This window comes from Macrotis lagotis, chromosome 3 (assembly GCF_037893015.1).
Source record: "Macrotis lagotis isolate mMagLag1 chromosome 3, bilby.v1.9.chrom.fasta, whole genome shotgun sequence".
NCBI classification, from domain to species: Eukaryota; Metazoa; Chordata; class Mammalia; order Peramelemorphia; family Peramelidae; genus Macrotis; species Macrotis lagotis.
Genome location: NC_133660.1, coordinates 193,352,620 through 193,376,147, shown reverse-complemented (window position 1 = coordinate 193,376,147; position 23,528 = coordinate 193,352,620). Strand labels below are relative to the sequence as shown.

General features: G+C 37.0%; 1 protein-coding gene across 4 annotated transcripts in view; it reads left to right on the top strand.

Annotated features, from left to right (window-relative positions):
- Nucleotides 1-23,528, top strand: part of RBPJ (recombination signal binding protein for immunoglobulin kappa J region) — a 220,490-nt gene that overhangs the window by 9,645 nt on the left and 187,317 nt on the right. Inside the window, exons 1-2 of one of the 4 annotated variants that reach the window (XM_074229668.1) lie at nt 773-10,699; nt 13,063-13,251. The exons of 2 other annotated variants lie outside the window; for them this stretch is intronic. The gene's annotated coding sequence lies outside the window, so the exon portion shown is untranslated. Of the gene's footprint in view, nt 1-772; nt 10,700-12,530; nt 13,252-23,528 lie in introns of those variants that run through there. One more of the 4 variants, XM_074229667.1, reaches the window with a different exon arrangement.

Sequence of the window (23,528 nt, the reverse complement as noted above, 5' to 3'; positions counted from 1 at the left end):
TCATTACTGTGGAAACCATTTGTCTAGAACAACAGTCCTCAAACTTTTTGATCTCAAGATGACTTAATACTTTAAAAAGACCCCAAAGAACTTGTTTGAATCATAGTTGTCAATTATGTTATATTCAAAATGAAAGTTAATAAATTCTAAAAATATTTGTCGATTCATTTTAAGCAATAGTTTTGGAGATATTAAATTTGATATAATAAACCATTTTATGTTAACATAAGAACCATTTTTATTTTTAAAAAACATATATTCCAAAACAGAAAAAAATAGTGAGAAGAGTGGTATTATTTTGCATATTTTTATAAATCTCTTTAATGTTTGTTTTAATAGAATACAGCTATATTCTCATCTCTGCTTCTGCAGTCAATCTATTGTAATTTATTGTCTTGGTTGAAGTACACGAAGAAAAAACAGTCTCATAACAGATAGGAAGTTGAAAAGGGGAAGAGTATTTTTTAAAAGGCAAATGATGAAAAAAATAAAATAAAGAAGCAAGGGAGGCTATGCCTACCAAAGTTGAATCTTAAGGCCACAACTGTAGGATTTTATTGCAGATTCTTAACTGTGTAAAGGGAAAATAAACATTTTTTTTGTTAAACATTCAAAAAAAAGGCAAATAATGTCTTAGAATTATTATGAAACTACTGTTGACCTCTAGCCCTGAAAGGGTCTTAGGGGTACTAAGTGTCTATACTTTGAAATTTCAATACAGTAACAGAACCCTAAATCAGCCCATCTTTCACTTTAAATATTCCTTGTAATCTTATTATGTTTTCTTATTTGATTTGATCTCAGATGGTTACATATTTTATATGTGGACTAGCTTATGTTAGACCAGTCAGGAATTTGTATGATGAGGAAATTTTAATTTGATAGATCTTTTTTCCTAAAGATAAAATAGATTAATCTAATCCAGCTTCCTTATTTTCCTCCCTGTATTTGTAAAGTTCTAATGAATTCCCATTCTGATTGGCATAGAATGGTTGTTACTCTGCACTGGTGAATTCTTATTGGAATATGAGAGTCATCACTTCAGAGAAACCAAACCTCAAACTGTTGGTTAGAAACTGATGAACTATGCATAGCTTTCACTCTTAGGTGGCTTCCTTTGACCTCCCTTATTTGTTCTTCTGATCCATTAGGACTCTCTCAGCTTCTTTACTATGTGGGCCATTGGTCGATGGATGGAAAGTGAACAGACCCAAAAAGGATGTCTTCCAAAGAGTTCTAAGATCTCTTTTAGCTAATATTCTTTGTTTCACTTTGGATGATATTGGTCCATCTGTCCCCAATTTCTGTAAATCCTGGTGACAAAATGACCTGACAATCATCCTGAAATGGCATTGCTTTAAAAAGCAACAATAACACTTTATATGGTATTTATGAACATGCGTTACTTTTTTTTTTCAAGGCAATGGGGTTAAGTGGCTTGCCCAAGGCCACACAGCTAGGTAATTATTAAGTGTCTTGAGGTCAGATTTGAGCTCAGGTACTCCTGACTCCAGGGCCGTGCTCTATTCACTGAGCCACCTAGCCACCCCCATGAGTTACTTCTTCAATGCCTTTGGAAAGTCTGAACCAAAAGACAAAAGAATGCATTCAGATACCTTAATAAAATATAAGTGAGGAACTCTCTAGCAAACTGGGAAATGATACTGTTCGAGCCCTTTTCACCCCTCCTCCCTCAAGAAGAAAACCTCAACAACTAAAGAACTTGGGTTGGAAGGAAGGGGCTACAGAAGAACAGCTTATCAACATGTGCCTAATTCATGCCTGTGACAGTGAACAAATACCAGGAAAAGTTTTCAGAGAAAATGCAATGTAATTCCACAGGGGACATTACAATAAAAGTAAAATAAAACAGTTCGGCTTGATATTTTTACAAAACCCTTGCTGTTGATTTAGCTAATGATAATGTTGTATTCCAATTTTCCTCTAAAGGGGAGCTTTAAGTGTTCTCAAATTTGGATGGACTGACTTTAAAATAAACAAATAAGTTATATAAGTCCAAATTGTGGCAGATCAGATTAAAAGGTCGAGGCCCATTGGGGCCCAGTTCACATCTTGGTCCTTTGTCTTATGATTCTACTCCCAGGGAGAGGGAGCAAGGAAAGCCTTGGAATTCTACCTCTAAAATCGGGAATTTAGGCTCCTAACACAAAGTGTTGCCACATAAGAATGACACCTGAAGGTATTTGGATATTCGATTACAGCTCAAAAACAAGAGGGATTTCTGAGGAATGAGACTAATTGCCATTATTTTCTATCTTTCTTTTTTTTTCAACTCAAGCTGTTAGGAAAGGCTCAGCCACATGATTATTACCCAAGAGCTGTTACCTTCCACTTTAAAGGAAGGTTGCCCTTTTGGTGTAAAGTGAGGTGATTACTGAGGACTGAGCTTGACAGTTTCTAGAGTCTGCCCAGAATGTAAAGAGCCAGAGCCACCATTTGAGGTGGATGACAGATTAAAGTCTGTAGGGAGTCATAAAGCAGGTAGAGGATAATATCCCAATTCTCAGTATACTCTGGAAAAAGTTCAGTATTAAGTATCACAAATTGTTCCACCATAATTGTTGCAAAAGTATAATTTTGGCCTATTAAAAAATGAATAATCCACCCCCTAAATTGGACTTATTAATTAGTGGTCAGAAACTTAGAATCACAGCCTCAGAATGGGAAGGTAACCCCAGAAACCACCTAAAATCTAGTTCAACCTGTACTCTAATAGTCAAAGGTTGAGTTGATCTTCCCTAAAGAAAGGGAACCCACAAACAGTTTTTACAACTAGTATTTCTGACAAAAGACTCATTTCTAAAATATACAGAGAACTGAGCCAAATTTTCAAAAAACAAGCCATTCCCCAATTGGCAATTGTTCAAAGGATATGAAAAGGCAATTTACAGATGAGGAAATCAAAGCAATCCATAGTCATATGAAAAATTGCTCTAAATCACGACTTATGGGAGAAATGCAAATTAAAGCATCTCTGAGGTACCATCTCACACCTCTCAGACTGGCCATATGACCAGAAAGGAAAATGATCTTTGTTGGAAGGGTTGTGGGAAATCTGGGACGCTAATACATTGTTGGTAGAGCTGTAAACTCATCCAACCTTCCTGGAGAGTAATTTGGAATTAGGCCCAGAGGGCAATAAAAAATGTGCATACCCTTTGATCCAGCAATACCACTGCTGGGTCTATACCCAGAAGAGATGATGAAAAAAGGATAAAAACATCACTTGTACAAAAATATTCATAGCAGCCCTGTTTGTGGTGGCAAAGAATTGGAAATCAACTAAATGTCCTTCAATTGGGGAATGGCTTAGCAAACTGTGGTATATGTATGTCATGGAACACTATTGTTCTATTAGAAACCAGGAGGGATGGGAATTCAGGGAAACCTGGAGGGATTTGCATGAACTGATGCTGAGCGAGATGAGCAGAACCAGAAAAACATTGTATACCCTAACAGCAACATGGGGGTGATGATCAACGATGAACTTGCTCATTCCATCAGTGCAACAGTCAGGCACAATTTTGGGGTATCTATGATGGAGAATACCATCTATATCAGAGAAAGAATTGTGGAGTTTGAACAAAGACCAAAGACGATTACCTTCAATTTTGGGAAAAAAAAAAAAAACACCCATTATCTCATTATGTAATTTTGCTATTTCTTGTACTTTATTTTTCTTCCTTGTGGATATGATTTCTTGGGGCGGCTAGGCGATGCAGTGGACAGAGTACCTGCCCTGGAGTCAGGAGTACCCGAGTTCAAATCCGACCTCAGACCCTTAATAATAATTACCTAGCTGTGTGGTCTTGGGCAAGCTGCTTAACCCCACTTGTCTTGCAAAAACCTAAAAACAAAAAAAGGATATGATTTCTCTTTCATCACATTTAACTTAGATCAATGTATACCATGGAAACAATGTAAAGACTAACAAACTACCTTCTGTGGGGGAAGGGGAGCAAGAATAGGGAGAAAATTGTAAAACTCAAAAATAAATAAAATATTTCTTTAAAAAAGAAGGAAAACTTTACCATTCACAGAATAGGGATAAATAAAGAAAATTTCAAATTTGCTGAACCAAAAAAACAAAAGAGAAAGGGAACCCACTACACCCTTTGAGTTACCCATTCTACCTTGGAATAGCTCTACCTGTAAGTTTTTCCTTACATCAAACAAAAATCTGTGTCTCTCGAACTTTCTAACATTTGTTCTAGTTCTGCCCTCGGGAGACAATCAGAACAAGGCTTTTCCATTTTTCATGTATTAAACTTTGAAGGCACTTGAAGATATTTGAAAACATCTATTGGGTGCTGTTCGAATCCTTCCCTCCCCACCCCCACCTCTATCTTTTCTTCCTCAGGCTAAAAATCTCCAATTTCTTCAACATTCAATTCAATAAGAATTTATTATGTGTCTACTATGTGTATTCATCTCAAGGCTCTTTGCCATTTGGTTGTCTTCCTCTTTTTTACTTTCCAGTTTATCTGTATCCTCCCTAAAATATAGTGCCCAGAAATGAACAGAATATCAGATGACTTGACAATGAGACTATGACTGGTCCCTCTTATCTTGAACACTTTTCCCTCTCTTGAAACCTGAGATTGCATTTTCTGTTTTAGGCTCTGATATCACAGTATTGACTCAGTTTGAATTTTCAAGTTCCCTAAAACCTCCAAATATTTTGATTTAGCTGCCCCCATTTTGTACTTGCAAGATTATCTTCTGGAATTCAAGGATATGGCTTTAGGTTTACTTTTATTGAATTTCATCTTGTTAGACTTGGCCCAGCATTCTAGACCGATAAGGTCATTCAGGATCTTCAAACGAAAGTACATTGCTCCAACCTAATGAAAACATGATTGACAAAAAATAACCTGCTAAGTTCTCTCTTAGCCTGGCTGGAACTAGTGATTGCAAATCATTGGTGAAATCAGTATTTAAGAGCTGGCTTGCAGTGGTGTCCTGGAGCTAGATTAGACCAAATGTTAACTGATTGTTAAATTTTCAGGGTAAGCATTTACACCTTTGAAATCAGTAAAGGCTATAAATTAGGGTTTGAGTTTTATTGATTATCTAGACTCAAGAAAGGGATGGGATAAAATGCAGATTTAACTTAAAAATGTATCCTGCATACAACAGGTTTTTTGGGGAAAGTTAATTGTTTAACATTTATTAGTATATCATTGGATGGCTATAACTCACTAATATAGTTTAGAGAGATGTATTTTAACCTGTTAAGGCCATTAAGATAATTTCATAGTAATTGAAAAATAATAATAGCTAACATTATATAAATGTTAAATAGTGCTTTCTATGCTCCATGGTCTGTGCTAATGTCTTTATAATTATCTCATTTGGTTCTCACAACAATCTTAGGTTCTATTACTGTCCCCACTTTATAGATGAGAAAACTGAGAAAAACAAAAGTTAAGTGACTTGTTCAGGGTCACACAGCTAATAAAGTATAAGGAAGGATTTGAACTCATGTCTTCCTGACTCCAAGACCAGCACTCTATCCACTGTGCCATTTAGATCAATATTTTCTAGAGTTTTTTTCCCAGTCTCTAAGCTTATTCATTGTAGTATTATGGAAAATAAACTATAGTTTTAGAGGAAAAAACAAACAAACATGTTCAGATCCAAGATGTTTTATATACTATCTGAGGTTTTGAGTAAGTTCAATGACCTCTTTAGGTCTATTTCTTCATGTATAATAGAAGGGGTGGGGGTCAACTAAGTGACCTCTGAGGTGCTTCTCAGCTCTAGCTCTGTGATACCTTGACTGGGCTTAGAATTCTTCATAGGAATCTGCAGAAGACTGGCTAAATAATCTTACCTTTTTTGGACTCCATTCTCTTCATGAGTAAAAGGAACAAGATAAACTAGGTCACCTCCCATGTTCCATTCATCTTCAAATTCTATGTACTTAAGAACTGGTACAAGTCAGAGGCAGGGGAAAAGGTATCATAAACCAATCCCCAACATAGACATTTTGTGGTGATGATGATGTCATCTCTGTCTTGGGAATCCCCAAACTAAATTTATCTCATGAAAAATATGTAGTGAGTATGTCTGCTTGCTCAGAGTCTTGCTTTTTCTTGATTACCCCTTTGGACCTAGATACAGTTCAACAAATATCCTAAGGTCCCAGAATTTAGAGTTAGCAATAAGCTTCAGCACGTAGTCTGGACCCTCATCAGATATAGGAATATGAGGCTGACAAAGGTCAGGTGACTTCCTCAAGTTCACACAACCATCTAAGCTGTTAAGACAACTTGGTTTGTTTTGTTTTATATTCTAGAAAATAGCTCATCTAAAAACAATCTGATATCTTTAGTGACCTGCAGACTCAACATTGATCAACAATATGACATGGTATCTCTTGTGGGTAGGCTAAAGCTGTCATCCTAACTTTGGCTATCTAGAAATGAGTTGTGAAGCCGAGAGGGTGAAGTCAGGAACAGTCCTGAGTTCAAATCCAAACTCAGACACTTACTAACTGTGTGATCTTAGGCAAGTCACTTAATCCTGTTTGCCTTAGATTCCTTAAATGTAAAATAAACTGACAAATATTTCAATGTCTTTGACAAGAAAACCCCAAGGACATGACTGAAAATGATCATATTTACCTAGCTTGTGGGCAAAGAATTGTCAGACTCAGGCTTAAGGAGACACACTGAAGTTGTGGCTGAGCATCTGGCCTTCCCTATGGCCTCCCTCATTCCTTCAGGGAGAGGAACATTAGAGCAGTGACAGGTGAATAGTAACCCCACATGAAGGGAAGCAAACACCAGGTCTGCCAGGGTGGAGGAAGCTGCTGCCTTGGGTGTTTTTGATATGATAATAGGAATACCAGGGCCCACATCACCAGTGCAAAGGCTTCTGTTATATATGAAACAAAGAGACCTTTGTACTCTAACTGTATACATGGCAGAGGCCACTGGTCAGCAGCATCTCTAATTCCCACAAGGCTAATAATCCTGTCAGCTTTACAACCTTGAAGTTTCCCCCTTAAAAATTCATCTGTTTGATGAGGTCTGTTCCTTTGCTGGGAATGTGTTTAGGTTTGGCCATAGCATCCCAAAAAGCTAATGCAATCTTAGGCTATACTTATAGGAATAATGTCCAGGATCTGAAGGTGAGAAAGAGGAAAGAAACACACATTTATTAATTACCTACCATGAACTAAGTACTGTGAGAAGCACTTTGCAAATATTATCTCATTTGATCCTTACATCATCTATGGGAGGGAAGTGCAATTGTTGAGGAAAATGAAGTAGAATAAAAAGTGGGGAAGAATGAATTCCAGTGGTTTAAGGCAGGAGAAAATATTAGTGCTAGATATCACAGTGGATTTGGGATAAAAATAATCAGATCTCATATACTTAGTAGCTGTGGGACTCTGGACAAATCATTGTCTCCCTCAGTTTCCTTAACTGTAAAATGTATATAGTAATAGCATCTACTTTCAGGGTTGTTGTGAAGATAAAATAAAATAGCATTTGCAAAGTCCTTTGTACAGTGCTCAACATAGAGTAGGTGATTAAAAAGGTTTGTTTCCGGCATTTCCAACTTTAAATCTTATAATTTCCACATACATCACCCCCCCCCCCACACACACACACACACATATACTTTCTTTTTGGCCCTGTCCTTTGCCAATATCATTCATGGGGAAAATCTTGGGGTAGAAACCTATACAAATTGGAAATTTATTTGTAATGTACAGACATAGAGACAAGCACCTGAGGCACTTGTACTTTCCTATGATCCCACAGCAAGTATGTTTGAGAGATGGGACTTGGACCCAGTCCTTCCTGATTCCAAGGTCAATTCTCTCTGGAATCTAAAACATTTTCTCTATTCATTGCTCTACAGTTTCCTTATGATCACCTAGCTTCCTCATTTATTTGATACTTACATAAGGATTTTAAGAGAAAAAGTTTATATGGCATTCTGTCCTTACACTTCTCGCAACCTGTCTTAACATGCTCTGTTTGTATCAAATCACAGATTAAATAGAAGTCATTTGGTTAAGAAGAACCAAGGCATGGCAAATGATTTCTCTTTTCAATTGTCCTGTAGGGGTAATTTGTTCCCATCCTTGCTCTAAAGGGAGTGGCAATAGCATTTCTCCATTCCAAACATCTAAAATTGAATTTGCAGTGGTTTGAAGAGGCCAGGAAAAATAACCACTTGACATAGTTTGATGCATTTTGAGGCATTCTGGTGGTGACCTGAAATTCTAATTAGCCAACTTCTCCCTTTGGTCTTCATCTCTGCTCCTGACTGAATACAACATTTTTTTTCTATGAAGTCATCTGAAACGGATGGCTAATGTCAATAAACAGAATGGGGGTTATTGAAATCCCATTTCTATTTGCATTACAGTGCTGAATTTATAGGACCCCCAAGGAGAAGTCCAATATATTTATGAACCACTCGAGTCTTGGGGATAGAGAAATAGGGACATGAACTGGCAGGTCTTATGCCAGCAACATCAGCAAGGAAAGACATGTGGCAGCTATAGCTGAATATCGAAAATCGAAAGCCCTTCTACTTAACATATTTCTGTTCCTTAATTTTTTTAGAAAACAGATGTAGAATGAAAGACCAAGTGGAGCAAAATAATCTAAAGGGAAACATGACCTGGTCTGTATAATGTCTGTGTGAGTTGTACTATTTTTTCCTTCTTTTCAGCTGGGGGATTGATTAGGTTACATCAAAGCAAGGTTTGGGGTCTGGTTGGCAGTCCTTTCTAACTAAAGAAGGGAGATTTGAAGGCAGAGAGTTGAGGCATAGTAAATCTCTACATATATAGGGCTGTCAATACTCAGCACTGGTGAGCTAGATTCGGGCTGGGGAGATTAGACCTCAAAAGATTGCATTAATGTGATAGATTAGTTTCAATGAATTATAATCAAAGAAGTATGTTTTCTAACATTAGAAAAACTAGCACTTTGACAGTCTTATGAAGATTAATAAATTAGCATTTTATGTATGAGTGAAGAGTTGGGGAGGATACTTAAGTCCGATCTATCAGGAATATTGCAATAAAAGCAGTTTTCCCAGAATGGACCCTGTTTGATTGCAGAGAAGCTTTTAGGATGCCACAAGTCAGGCAGGTGTTATCTTTGTGTTGATGCTGATTTCAAGTTTCCAACAGTTTTAAGAAGAATCCTCTTTTTTTTTTTTACAGCAAAGACAGGAAATTAGCACATTGATTGAAAGCACACAATTTCTGTATCAACCAAAACAAGAAGTACACTATCTAATACAGTGATAATTAAAAATCTAAAAATACCTTGTACATTGTACTTAATAAACGTAATCTGGAAATAAATGAAAACTCTTGTATTTCCTTCATATCCCCATCTGCAGAGCAGATGGTACTTTCTTGCCTGGTGTTGAGAACATAGGAGACACCCAACAAATAACCTGTTGCAGTGACAGGTCTGTTTTTATAAACATGTACACAGGCACCTACAAATGTTACTATTCATTTTTTAATTTAAATCCATCCAAGAAAGCTTTATGGTTTGTGTCCAACAAATATCATTTTCATTTCACTATAGTTGTCAGTAACAAACTTTCTTCTTCATCCTTGTGTCTGTATGGACATGGAATGTTCATACTAATATAGAACTGAAAGAAATACTGATTATCCACATGGTTGGAACACATTATATTTTTTAAATCTTTCATGGCAGAATGGATTTTAAACCTGGTAAAACAGGATTAGGATAGTTTGAGAATAGGAGAAAGTTAGACAAGGGGTGACTCTGCCCTACTCTATTAGTCATGAGGCAATAAGAATAGGAGGCTTCTATACAAAGCATAAAACCAACTTAGCTTATGTATATGCATATACAGGAGGCAGGGGATGAAAAGGGCACACAATTTGACTCACCAATGCTTAAAAAATCCTTTAATTTCAGACAAGACTTGCATGTGGTACTAGAATCATAACAACAGAGCTGGAACAAACCTTAGAGGTCATTTGTTCTACACCTTGCCTTCAGTGACCCCATCCCTGTTCTAGGGTCAATCCAACCCATCACCCTGTTACTCCCCCCTCAGGACTGAGACACCAGACAAAAAGAGTGTGAAGATGCAAACCTGCAACACTTTCAAAGTGATGTCACAATGTTTTGACCTCTAACACCTATTTTTCCAAACAGTCAAGGGCTATGGGAGTAGGAGGCAATGGGGTTGATGACTAAGGACCAGCTCCTCTGAACAGGGGTGGGGGGTGGAAAAAGAAAAACAGGTCTTTGCATCTCAAGGGTAGAGTGGAGGTGGGGGAATCTTACAATGTCAACTCCTAATTAAGGAGTATGAGGTGGCTTGTGGCAGGGACTTTCTCAAGCAGTGACAGTTGGACTTTCATAAGTGGTTGAGTTGGGCAGGAGGTGGTAGCAATGACTGTCCAGGGTGCCACTTCAAATCAACCTACATTTATCTTCTGAGGTTGTTGACCCTTGATAAAGAAAGTATATTGTGGTTTAGAGAAGAATTTCCCAATTTCTGAGCTAAAGAATGATATTTGACAGAAAATTAACTATTTGTCATTCTCTAAAACTGACAAAAAAGAACTTTTAAAAAAGTATTGATAGATTTTTTTTTAAGACAGATGCCTTCCAACAACCATACGTTAGCCTGAACTCCGCAAGAGCAGGTACTGTCTTTTGCCTTTTTTTTTTTTTGTCCACAGCACTTAGCACAATGCCATAATAGAATTTAATAAATGTTTATTGACTGACTTAGCAGAATTCTAATAGTGAATGCTTAATAATTGCTTAGTGACTGACTAATCCAAACAAACCCTCTTATAAAATGATTTTTTAGAAAAAGCAAATTTATTGAAAGAATGACACCAACTGTTTATTGTATTTAATCAGAATAGTTAGTCCTCCATCATTACTCCTTGTTGATTTACATTGTTGTACAGTTTATATTTTTCTTTTTGCTTTGATTAAAATTTTATTCAAACATAACATACCTACATCCACTTTAAACTTTGTGATTGGAGGGATAGATTAGAATGGGAGGGATCAGTCAAGAAGAACAATTGGGAGGCTAGTAAATAGTCTTGAGGAGTGGTCTTGGGACTCTTTTACTGCCCTAAAAACTATTGAGGACCCCAAAGAGATTTTGTTATGTGAGCTTACATAGATATTTATAATAGTAGACATAAGGTCTTAGGAACTGTAAAAAATAGTTTTGATTTGGTGACCACTGAAAGGGTCTCAGGAACTTCCATGATTTCATTTTGAGAACCAACAGTCTAGGCTATACCATAAGAGCCTAAACCGGGGTGGAAGTTCTGTGTGTGTGGAGAAAAAGATACATACATGAAAGATGCTGTAGAGATAGAAAAGGCAAAATTTGACAATATGGAGTGAATAGAATCTTAAAGTCAAAGAATGTCAAATTTTTAGTAATGCAAATTTGTTGAGGAGAGGGATTTTTTTTTACTTTGTATTTTTATTCCCAGAACTTAGTACATGGTGGGCACTTAACAATTGCATGTTAGTTTGACTAAATAAGTCTAAATAGTGTCTTAGACCATTGAAACAATTCACAGATCCATCAGCAGTGAATTAGCATTCCTGACTTTTCTCAGCCTATTCAACAATTAGTTTTTCCATCTAACTTGATGGTTGTGATATATGTCATATCATATGTGATATGTTAGTTTTAATTTTCATTTCTCTGATTATTAGCAATTGAAAATATTTTTCAGATAGCTAGATTTGTATTTCATTTGAAAACTTATTGCTGGGTATAACATTGCGTAATCTATAATCCTTGCTACCTGGGAAGTTGTGACAAGGGTGTATCACTGAAGTTCAGGAAGACTGAATTGAAGTAAATTTGTCATACAGGTGTCTGCACTATGTCTGGTATCAATCTGTTGAGCCCCCAGGAATGGAGAGCTTCCAGGTTGCTTACAGTGAGGTAAACTAGCCCAGGATGGGAAAAAAAAAGCTCTATATTGAAAGTGGGATCAAGCCCATTAGTGGCTATATTTCCAGCCTAGGAGAGATAGGGAAAGGAAGAAAAAAAAAAAGAAGGGAAAGAGGGGAGGAAGGGTGAAGGGAAAAGAAAAAAGATCTGCTAATCATTGAAACAACTATTAGGAAAGGGATCTTAATTATTGAATTTAAAAACAAAATTGACTTTAAATATTTCTGTGAGTTTTCCACAAATTTTGAAAAGCAGACATTTTTCAGAGCTTTTTTAAAATTCATATTTTTCCTAATTATACATATATATATATGCTAATTTGGGGTGAAACTTTTTAATAAGCAATCAAAATTATCTATTTTGCTTTTAATACTCTCTAGTTTATATTTCTGTACAAGTTTCCCCTTCCATAACTGTGAAATATGTAATCTATTTTCCTATATGTTTTTATTCTATGACTTTGTAATATTTAGATAATGTATTTGAAAAGTATTATAGTAGGGGGTATGTTGAACTAACTTATTTAGTGCAAAGTTCTCCAAATGATTGGCTCAGAACCTAGTGTTTGACATGAACTAAGTGTGAAATTCATTTCTTTAGTTTTTAAAAATTTTTTTGTATGTTTTCAAGGCAATAGGGTTAAGTGACTTGCCCAAGGTCACACAGCTAAGTAATGATTACGTGTCTGAGGTCAAATTTGAACTCAGATCCTCCTGACCCCAGGGCTCCATCCACTCTATCTACTGTGCTACCTAGCCTCCCTCATTTCTTTAGTTTTTTTTTAAACAGAGCACCTCTCTTCCCTCAAGTACTTTTAAAGTACAAGCATCAGTATAAAGCAAATATCGCAGCTGACATTCATGCATGCTTTTATTATTACAAAGCTCCTTGCATATTTCAACTCATTCGCTCCTCTTAACAGCTCTAAAAAGTCAGTGGCACATGTATTATTGCTTTCACAAGGAAACTCAAACTCAGAGTAGTGAAGTGACTTGCCTAAGGTCACACAGCTCATAGGCAGCATCACCTAAAGTAAAACCCAGTTTCTTGATTCTCTTATTCTTTCTACAGTTTGGAACTGAGGCCAAAACTTCCTTGGAAATTCTCAAAAAGCCACCAAGTTGTATAAAATACATTTACATTGGTTCAGACCTGTGATTTCATTGGTGTGGGAGAACTCCCAAGAGTGGAAAACTGCTCCACTGATAGAGCTCAACAACTTACCTGTTTCAGAGAGCTGCCTGAAGAGGTCATTCAAAGGTTTGAGTAACTTGTCTAGTCATACATACTTGTCCAGTCATGGACCAGAGATAAAACTTGAACCCAAGTCTTCTTGACTCCAATGTTAGCCAGTACTCTCTGCCCTACTGCCTCTTATATTCCATTTAGAATGTACTTATATACATATACCATTATACATATAACAGGGTATGGACCTATGTTGCCAACTATTAATCCCTTACTGTGGAAGTCTAAAATAAATCACTATAAACCTTACAGTCAAAGAAAGGGAGTTAAGACTTCCTAATATAGGCAGAGCCATGGAGTCTACAGTACAATCCTTTTCTTGAAAAGCAGTGATTTTTCACCTTCTGATTTCAGGTTTGCTCTTATCTTTCTCCACAGTGCCCTTATCTAATGGTCCCTCTTTGCATTATAGAGATTTGAATTGTGATAGTTGAATTAGGAGTCACCCCAAATCACCCTATCCCACCCCAGATAATCTTTCTCCAAAAATGTGATTTCTCCCTGGGCAATCTCCTCAGAAATTTGGTCTTGGGGAGGCTGAGGCGCACTCCCAGCAGTGGGACTGCATTCCATTAGTTTATGTGTAACTTCCTTTGTTGGGGAGGCCAGCCTCTAGGTTAACTTCTGGAAGTAACTTTGGAAACTAATTCTCCGGCAAAACTCCAAGAAAAAGAGGCACATGTTGAGGAACTGACATAATTTTTTAACACCACAACCAGCATATTTTTGAAAGCAACTGTAGCCAGAACTGCTTGCCAAAACCAATATTGATCTAGTCCCTCATCCAATCAACAAATGCCATTGTTTATAAGATATAATTTTTCTTGGTGAAAGTTCAAAGTTAAACTCCAAGGATTTTCAAAACTATAAAAATGAGAGGCTTTCAGACTTAAAAAAAAAAAAACAGGACTAGCTTTCCACTTCCATGGATAATCACAGTCACAATTTTTTTTTTAAAAAAAGCAGCCAAAACATTTTTTTCAGAGTGGTAGTGATAGGGAAAGAGAGAAATGAGGGAGATAGAGGAAATAAAAAGAGAGAAAAGGGGGGGAGAGACAGAGAGACAAAGAAATAAACAAAGAGAGGGAGGGAGGAGAGAGGGAAAAGGGAATGGAGGAGGGAAGAAAGGAGAAGGGAGAGAGAAAAGGGAGGAAGGGAAGGGAAGAAGGATGAAGTCGAGAGAGACAGAGAGAGAGAGGAAAATTCTGTTGCATAGTACAAAGTTCTCTAAATCTAAATCTTTAGAGAGCTAGTGTCAACCATTGGAGTATAAATTCCTCAGGTAACTAAGGTTGCAAAGATGACTTCCTGCGCTATTCTATTTCAGCATTGTCCACCTGGATATTTCCTTAGATGCAGTTTTTTCTCTGCTTGGGTCCTACCATGGTCTCTATTCCTACAGACCTAGCAGAGTAATCCCAGCTCCAAAATGGAAACTCCTACAGAATGAAGGGAGAGAGAGAGAGAGAGAGAGAGACAGACAGACAGACAGACAGACAGACAGACAGACAGACAGACAGACCAGAGGGCACATTGCAAAATAAGACCTTGTAACCTTCTGGAGATCAAAGAGTCACATTGTCATGAAACAGGCAGGACAGGTTAAGAATGTGTGACTAGGGTAGGGTAATGTCAAGGCTGAGGAGCCCTGGTACAATCTGCTACTTAACAGCAACAAAAATCAACCTTCTTTAGGGCAAGGATCATGTAATCTCTTTCTGTCTATAGCCCCAGTGCCCAGCACACTTTCAAGTGCATACTGTAGACTCTCAATACACTTTTTTTTAAAATGGATATAGCCTTGAAAAGTCAAAAATGAGTATCTTTTATAATATATTTTCCTTTATATATTCAAAGCAAATGCTTTGGATGAACTGATATAGAGTGACCCAAACAGGGGAAATACTTCAATGACATTTGAAAGTGTGTCTGAGCAGTTTAGGATTCTGGGAAAGCAGAGCAATCATTGGAAACAGGGTGGTACAATTTGAGCAAACCCAGCAACCCAGCTTGTCCATGAGTCAAAGAGGCAGAACCACAAATGACAGCAGGTTTCACAAAGAGCAACTACATCTGGAGATCAAAGGGCAGTCTTCACACACACACACACACACACACGAGTGTAAAAAAAGATGGGCCCAACACTGATTTTTTTTCCAGCTACAATCTACACACATCAAGGCTCACAAAGTTATCAGTGTCATTACCTGATACTCACTTAATGAATTAATGGTGTATTTCACGAGTGAGAGCAAAAACAAAGAGGTCACTGGATTCAAGTAAATTTTGAAATGATTGAAGATTCCATTCCAAGATTCCAAATCCAAAATTATTTTCTTGACTGAGTCAGACAGCAAATATCATTTTACAGGGTGTATCTGCTACCTCTTAGAGTGAGTAGGAGACACTGTTGATTTAAAGATGTTCATGCATGCTCAAATTTAACTACTTATAGCCTCTCCCTGCTCCGATCTCCTGGTACCTTCCCATATCACAGCTGTAATGTCTAATGAAAATATCACCTCCTACAGTTCTGGATCATTCTCTAACTGTTCCATATCTTATCTCCCTTATCTCCAAACTGAAAGATAGCTTTGGTGAAGAAAAAACACATGAATCTGGAGTCAGATTGAGTTCTAGTCTTGGCTCTGGTGCTCCCATATCAAAACTCTCTGAACCTGTTCTCTCATCTGTAAAGTGATAATAATCATACCTGTACTACTTATTGTTCCTGAAAGGATTGTTATGAGAATCCTCTGGATCAAATTAGGTGCTTCTTCTGAATAGAAGGTTTTTTAGATTTTCTTTCCCATTGTATGAAAGTTGATTGGGTTGTCAAGTTGACTAAGATTACCACATTTTTACAAAAAGTTAGATCCTGATACTCTATAGTTTTTAACTTCCCCTTAAAATATGACCATTCTTGGATGTTTTGGTTTTTTATTTTATATCCGAGGAGGTTGTTGGTTTAAGAATTCTGCCCAAATTTTGCCTAAATTTTAAAAATTTTAGTTCAGAGTATGAGGAAATTGAAGGCCTAGCAATGGTGCCAGCAATGAATAATTTACATATCCCATTGCATAATACAGAAAGGGTTTTATATTTTAACTGATGTGACTGAAACACATTTGACCTGCTCACTTGCCCTTCCTTCCTTCTTTCCTTCCTTCCTTCCTCTCCTTCCTCTGCAGTCCCTCCCTTCCCCTTGGTCTCTGCTCCAATCTCTCTTTTTTTCCTCCTCTACCTTGGCCTCCTGGATGCCACTTTTAGTTTTCTGTAACTCTTGCTGTCAGATTGTGGGTAAAGTGACTGGGATAAGAGAGCTCTTATGACGCCAATAGCCCATGCCAATCCAAACATTCATGTGATAACAGCCCCACCACAGAATTTTAAACTACTGTTGGGGGAGTTTTCTTTCCAGTTTAGGGATAGAAAAACTATTTTTCCTCCCTTTCTTTTTTTTCACTGAGTTCCATAATTTGTTAAAAAAAAAAAAAGGTCACTTGGGTAGGCCCAAATGTATATGATATATTTATATATCATATATATATATATATATATATATAATATAGAGATATATAAATATATTTAGTAATATTCATGAGTAGGGCAGAAGAACATAATAATGTGGGATGATTCTAGAGAAAAACAGAAAAATAATCACTTCAAAGAACAGGGACCTGAGAATATGTTCACCTTTGCCAGATTTGCTGCTTTAAAAATTTTCGTTTTGATTCATAACACTCCCCATCTTCTCATGAACTTCACTCCTCCTAAAAAGACTATATGGTTTGTATAGATCTGGTAGAAGGTAGGGGTGAGGTATTAAGACCCAGATGGAGAAATCAGCTCATTTGAAAATTTTGCAGTGCAAAGAATAATTTCATTCAGGACCAAATAAAACCTATTCTTTCCATTTGAAAACACTTGCATCGAGATAAAAAACACATATACACACATACGTGTGCATATAATATACATGTGCCTGTATAAATATGTATATATATGAAATTTTACTGATTTATCATCTAAAGATGCAAATCAAAAGATTTATGATTTCATGGGATGCTCTCACTACTGATGCAGATTACACCTTAGTACATTGTCTTCTTATGTTTTCTTTTTGTTTGGGTTTTTTTTTTTGTTTTTAGGGGTTTTTTTGTAAGGCAAACAGGGTTAAGTGGCTTGCCTAAGGCCACACATCTAGGTAATTATTAAATGTCTGAAGTCGGATTTGAGCTCAGGTACTCCTGACTCCAGGGCCGGTGCTCCATCCACTATATCACCTAGCCACCCCACCCCATTGTCTTCTTAGGTTGCTTTAGCTAAAAAAAAAAAAAAAAAAATCTCTCTACCTGGTGGCCAATCTTCTGTTAACAAGATTTTTCTGAAAGCCCTCAGATGACAGAACTTGTCCATCTGGCCCATTTTTTTAGTCCCAGTTAGCAGTACCTTCTAGAATTGTAATCTGTTAATACTGTTTTCAAAAGTTTAATCATTTCTCTGTCATAATAAGGCACCAAAATAGGACTTCAATAAGTGAAAAAAATAAGTAACTATAATAATATAAACTGATTATCCTTATTAATTTAACAACTAGCACTCCCAAATAGGTCTGAATTTTTTAAAATCTAATTAATTTTTAAAATATATATACAGTGATAGATGTATTTATAGCAGTTCTTTTCTGGTAGGTGTGGGAGCTAGAGGTTCAGGGGGTGCCTAGCAGTTAGGGACTGAATGAACAAATTGTGGTATGTGATTGAGATGAAATGCTTTTCTGTTGTGGGCAATGATGAACATGATACTCAGTAAAAATCTAGGTGAGCAGATGCAATGAGAAATGTCCTGTATACAAAGTAACAACAATATTATAAATGATCAACTGTGAATGGCCTACTTTTTTTTAGCAATGCCGTGACCTAAGATCTGAATAAAGAATATTATCCATTCCAAAGACAGAGCTGAAAGTGTCTGAATACAGACTGAAGTAAACCTTTTTAAACTTTATTTTTCCTGAGGTTTCTTTTTTTTGAAGGGTGCATATTTACTTCTACAACATGACTATTGTAGTAATGTTAAATATATATATATATATATATATATATATATATAGAGAGAGAGAGAGAGAGATACATAGACACACACATATGTATCTCTATATATACACACACACACATATATATATGTATCTATATATATATACACACATATATGTATCTATCTTTATATATAGATAGATACATATATTTTTAGATCAGCTGCATGGTGATTTTTTAAGTTACTGATTTTCATCTCAATAAAAGTGTTTTTAAAATTAATTTTATTGGTTTTAAAATCCTGACAAGCTTCTTTCTCCACTAGAGCAGTCCAAGCCTGTCAATTTGTTGACAAGATGGCTTGGTTGCAAATAGATTAGAGGTAGCTTGGATGAAGGCCTTCCCAAGGTTCCTGATGAATTTTGCAACTGTACCACATACTTAGCATTTGACTACATGCTCCATTTTATCATTTTCTCATGGTCTTACTAGTTTTAGTAATGTCTCTGTACACAGATCATAAGCTCTTTGAAAATAGGGGTGGTGTCTTCCACTTCTTCCCTGTTTCTCAAGAACTTTGTTTAAGGCAATGTAGTGGATAAGGTTATGGTCCTGGAGGCAGGAAGACTTGAGTTCAAATTAGCACTCAGACACTTTCTAATTGTGTGAGCAAGTTACTTAACCTTGGTTTGTCTCAGTTTTCTCTTTTGTAAAAATGTAAAATCACCCTCTGTCTCCCATGATGATTGGGAGGATCAAATAAAATAATATTTGTAAAGCACTCAACACAGTGACTGGTACATAGTAAGCTGCTACTGCTGCTTCTCTCTCTCTCTCTCCCTCTCTCTCTCTCCCTCCATATATATGCTTTTCCCCCTTCCCCTTTTCTTTTTCCAGTATTGACACTTCAATGAAATCAGAGAATTTTTAAAAGTGAGAGTTCAGAGAGATCATTACTTGCTTCTGAGTCCTAGCACATTTTTTTCGAGGAGGTGTCCAACAAATATTTATTTTGGAATGAATGTTAAAGATGGGGAAATTGAGGCCCAAGGGATTAAGTAACCATGCTTAACTTTCATATGTCTTATATTTTACAATAAAGCACTGAATCTCTATCTCATTTGATCTTCATAACAATCCATTGAAGTCAATATTGCAAATAATTTTTCATCTGCTTTTTTTAGATGAGTAAATTAAGAGATCAAATAAAGTGAGGCTCACACTGGTTTTCTCACTCTAATTCCAATGCTCCATTACTCTATTCTTTATTAAATACTTGATAAATAAGTTTTGAATAATTTATGTTTGTAAACAGAGATGTTTTTAAAATATGTTTTTGTTCTTGGTGTGGTGGATGGAGAATCAACTCCCAGAGCCAAGAAGGCTTTCATTCAAGTCCCTTCTCTTTTTAGTTTCATGACCTGCCAACTCTCAAACTGAAAAGTTGCAGAGCAGGTGCCCATTTACATTAGCAGAGGGAATTTCCTTATTAGGAGATGACAATAGCAATGAAATTCCATCCCCAAACAAAGAAGAATTACCTTATGCTGTCTTAAATTGAACTATTTCTAAAAATAATTTTAGCTTCCTCAAATTCAGTCAATCAACAGGTAGTTACTGCCTTCTGTTTACCTAGCCCTGCATACAAGAAAAATAAATACTAGATAAATCCTTTTTGTTGGATAATTATTTGAGAATGTTGTAACATCTCTTGACATAATGGAAGATACTTGGGATTCAGGTTAACTTCTTCCCCATGTGACAGGGAGTCAATGCTCTGGGGCCTCCTGGTCCTCCTCATTGAACTTGAGATCCCATACCCACAGCAACTCCAGGCCCCAACTTGTGTCTGAATTTGCACAAATTGGGTGTGGTTCTAAAACAGCTAGTATCTAGCTAAACTTTCTGCATCTCCTGCCCCTCCCCCTTACCACTTAGCCCTAGCCCTCCAAGGATTCACCCCTACCACCAAACTTTATAGGACCTCAACTGTCCCAAGCAGCATTTAGACCAGCATATTTGGGGGCTAAGGTAATACATTAAGAGAACAGTATATGGTGGCCTGGTCAAAAAACTTTCTTAAAAGGGAGTCACCACTTTTAAATTATCCTGAGAGTCTCAGAAGGGATTTTTTTTTTTTAAAAAGAGGACAAATTAGAGCCTGTGTTGTTCAATGTTGAACTCACACTGAAAATATCCCTTCACTTTCCATTAAACTGTGCGTTGTTGTGGCCTTGGAGAGCAGTGTTTCTGTAATTTGGGGTTTTTTTAAACAGCCTTTGCATGGAATATGTGGATATGCGGTTGATACAAATATTTTCATTCCGGTATTTTTATTACTTTAAAGCAAAGAGGACTGCTTTACTTCAGGAGACTTTTCATTCCTAGGAGACTCTAGCAGGGCCTCAACAGTCCAATCATTTCTTCAGGAGGTTTCATAGTGAGTAAGCTGGAACCTCATTATAGGGGCCCAAGCTTGGGTCTTAGAACTCTGAGCCCCAGCTGCCCCTCAGAACTGGGCCAGAGAAGCAGCCTAATGCCTCCTGGCCCAGAGCAATCCTTCCTTTTTGGCAGCATCCATTGCACTCAATGTAAAGCCAGAAGTGGGTGGAAAAATTGCACAGCCAGGGAAACCAGTAAGAACACTAGCCAAGTATTTGATATTTGCACCCAATTCCTTCCACTATGGCATAAAGCGGACTTTGAAAACCAACTCTAAAATCCAGCCCACTCCATGTCCAAGGACCTTTGGATAAAGAAATATCCCTCAGTGTTTCCTAAGTCTGTGTTTCTTATGGTTTTTTAGTATTTATTCTATTTCCCCCCCACCTCTAAGTACTGTAGAAAAGATGAATATGTCTTATATTTTTATTTATATTCATAAAATACAAAGCTAGATTATCTTCCATATTATCTTATTACATATTATGTAGTGCTAGACACACAGAAAGCCTCAGTGACTATCAGTTGTTTGATGGAATTTGGGGAAGCTAAGACTAATACAGCTATGGAGCTGAAAGGATAAGCCAAAGGGACACACCAAGAAGTTATTTCTGTTTTCTAATGAGTAGGATGGATCATTATGTAACAGATTGGTGTAGTAAGAAGACTAGATTGAACATCATAGATCTGGGAAGATTAGAGAAGAATTTAGAGACTATCTCATTCGACCTCTTCATTTTTACAGATGTGGAAATTCAAGTCCAGAGAGATTAAGACCCTTGACTTCTCCAGGGCCATGCAGGTTATATATTTATTATCTCAGGCTTAATTAAAAGAGGCCTAGGAAGGTAAAAGTATCTCTGTACTCTGCTCTGATCAGATCACATCTGGAATATAGTGTTAATTCTGGCTGTCCTTTTTTTAGGAAGGATATTATTAAGCTAGAGAGCATCCAGAAGATGGTACCTTGAGTGTTAATGAAAGGAGGATTTGGAAGTTCTTTGCCCTAGTCTCTCCTGGCACACCACTAGCACTGAGTCACTGCTTGAAGGTTCTACATTGTGGAGAAAAGACGAGAGGAGAACAGAGAAGAGGAAGGGAGGAAAAAAAGAGTAGGAGTAAGAGGGAGATGAGGAGAAGAAAGAGGGGGAGGAGAAAGGTTATGGACAGTTTTCTTTCTGCCAATCCAGAGTCAGGTTTCCTTCTATATTTCCGGCCACACACAAAAAGCCTGAGGCTTGAATGAAAAACCAGTTTTATTTGTATCCTTTACCCTTAGCTCATGCTTGGAAAGCACTTAATAAATGTTCATTGATTGACTGACTGGAATAACTGAGGAGAGAACATTGCAGAGGAAAACTTAGACTATGAGCTCCCTGAGGGCAAGGACAGTCTTTTGCCTTACTTTGTATCTCTGACCCTTAGTCCCATACCTGGGAAATAATAGGAATTTCATAAATGTTAGTCAACTATTTATTAATTGAATTACCCAAAGTGGAACTGAGAAATAATAGACTCCCTGTCACTGAAAATCTTTCAGAAAAAAAAAAAAAATCTTAATTTACCATCTGTCTGCTGTGTGTAAAGTATTTTGCTAAGGGTCTTTGAGACTCTATAATTCTGTTAAATAATTGAGGAGTCAAATCCATGTCCCCTGATTCATGACATAACACCCTTTACATTCTAACACACTCCCTTCAAGTCTCAAGATTTTGTTTTAGGCCCATCTCTGTCACTAACAAAGTCTGAGACTATAAATAAGTCCATTCCCCTCTTCTGGGCTTAAGTTGATTTCAAGAGAGGGCTGTGTTATATGTCTAATGTCCCTTCTGGTTCTAACCTTCTCTGACAAGGTGATCTCAGATATGTACCTGAGTATGGTAAATTCCTGTGACACAGTCTCAATTCTGGGGACTGGGTAGCAATTCTAAATAAGTTCCTGGCTGATGCAAATAGAGAATCTGAGCAGATAAAACTTTTACTTCTTGTAAAAGATAACTCTAGAATGTGTCCTCCAGTGGAATTGTCTCCCCCCTCAAAATAAATGCAAAGTGGGTTGTGTCATAAAGCATAAGTCTACTGACTTATCTCCCCAGCTCTAGGAAACTGACAGCAAATTTCTTTGAAATGAGACTTTTTGACTCTTATTCTGCTCCTTTTTGCCTAGTCATATAGTACTGGTTTGCTAATATCTCCTTTGCTATTTATGACTAAGAGAGTTTGGATATTATTTTCAGGGTACAAAAATGTGGTCCTGAATGGAAGAGTCTGAAAGTCCTATTGAAGTTATATGTGCAATAATTTCCAGGTGCAGAACCCCAAGTATAGCAATTTATGGTCCCTATGATTCTGAGAATAACTCAACATTTTTACAGGTGCAGTTGGTGTTGGACTAACTAGTAAGTACATCAAGTATATGTTCAGAGGTCTCTTCTCTTTGGGGCACTGAATTTATTAGAAAGAGGAAGACAAATTGGTTTCTACCCACAGAAACCCTACTGTCTAGTACAATTTGTGAACCATTTTTATATGCACTCAGCATCCCTGCTCACCTTGTCTATTCTTCCAAGGTTTAACTTCTACACCCTATCCCCACTCTCAAGTCTTGATCTGGTGTAGTACTCGTGGGTTAAGGATATAGTTCTCTTGGTGAGCATCCTTAGCAACCACCATCAAGACCTAACCTGTTGGCCCTGAATAACTACTTCTGTTAAGTTCTTGAGATTATTGTTATTAGAGTTCATATGGAAGTACATTGTTATATCCTTTTAGGAATGTATGAGTTGGATTAGATGACTATTCCAACTC